Below are 1,480 nucleotides of genomic sequence, written 5' to 3' on the forward strand. Positions count from 1 at the left end.
AGAGAGAGAGAGAGAGAGAGAGAGAGAGAGAGAGAGAGAGAGAGAGAGAGATTCTCTCTTCACCATGACAGAAACTTCACATCTTTTCAATTATGTCAGCATAGCACCCTCTACTGCTTCAGGAAAACACAAGCTTTGCAGAGACAACATCAGAACGTGACTAAGGATGTCCCTTTGCCCAGCTAAGCAGCAAGAGGTAACAGTTTCCTCCATGTCACCTCAACAGTACTCCTTCCTAAAGCACAAAGCTATGTGAAAGAGATTTTATCTTTTTTCTTCTTTGCATTTGCTCTGATTTACTTGCGCATTTTTTCTGTGTATCTTCCCTGATTCCAAGCTAGTAGGGGATTGTGTGATTTCTAACTCTCATCAGCTATGGTAATATTAAGAATTATTGGATAACAAAAATAAACATAGTGAGGCCTCTGCATTAAATCTCAATCAGGGACCCCAAGAGAAAAGAGTGCAGCTATTAGAATGCAAAGCCTCTAATATCTTTAGCAGAAACCTTCGACAGAGCATGAGAAAATTTTTCACGATTGGATTTATTTAAATTATTCTTATGTTCTGATTGAGATCCCAAAAGAATACATTTACAAAAAATGGCAATCTACAGCTATTCACACACACCTACTTTTGGATGTTTGGTTTCTCCAGCCAATGTGTAATTAACAATGAAATAAAAACTCTGGGAAATGTGATTTATTTCCCATAGATTTTTAAGCAGTAAGACCTCAAAAATCATATGTTCTTTCTTCCACTTGGGCTATCTATTTTTTCTGACTAAGAAAATAAATTTATGTTATTCTGCACAAGGAAGACTCATAATTTCCAGAAAAGTCTGCTAAACAGTGAAGAAAAAAATATACATGTAACATTACAAAATGATATATTTTAATGTTTTATTTCAAATATGTTTTCTGTAAATCAGCCAGAGGTCAGCTTTGCACAATCCATACCTATCCACTAATTTATGAAAGAGGAAAAAAATTCTCAGGAATATTATAGAGATTTCTACTGATTTATTTGCCATAGTACTTATTCCATTGCAAGCCTGCATGATCACTTTCAGGGAGAGCTAGCTGAGAATATTTCATTAATTAATGTAAATTCCTAATGTGTTTTTAATAAGACATGTGAATTTTTCAGCAACACATACAATGAAATTAAAACAATATAAAGATTAGCATTGCTCTTGAGCAAGGATGATAAGCAAATTCATGGAGCATTACATATGTTTTTTTGTAAATATACATAGACCAGGTATTATTGCAACCAACTTTATACAGCAAATACTACTTGATCTGCTTGCCAAGTGCAAGGTCCTGAGTTCAATTCCTGATTCAAAAACCAAAAACCAAAAAAAAAAAAAAAAGAAAAAAGAAAAGAAAGAAAGTAAAGAAAAAAAGAGGCAGATAGATTTGAAAACAATCCTACTGGGGAACTTTAATACTCTAGCAAATAGTAAATCAGGCAAAAA

At 33.6% G+C, this 1,480-nt stretch overlaps 1 protein-coding gene and 1 non-coding gene across 3 annotated transcripts in view; one reads left to right on the forward strand and one right to left on the reverse strand.

Moving 5' to 3' along the window:
* The window catches only part of Nrg1 (neuregulin 1), a 1,208,067-nt gene that overhangs the window by 425,128 nt on the left and 781,459 nt on the right, over nt 1–1,480 (reverse strand). The window lies entirely within an intron of this gene.
* Nucleotides 1,139–1,240, forward strand: LOC111818357. The gene has a single exon (XR_002822375.1). It is a non-coding gene; the product is annotated as a U6 spliceosomal RNA (small nuclear RNA).

The sequence above is a fragment of the Octodon degus genome, unplaced genomic scaffold (assembly GCF_000260255.1).
Source record: "Octodon degus isolate 3935 unplaced genomic scaffold, OctDeg1.0 scaffold00088, whole genome shotgun sequence".
NCBI lineage: Eukaryota > Metazoa > Chordata > Mammalia > Rodentia > Octodontidae > Octodon > Octodon degus.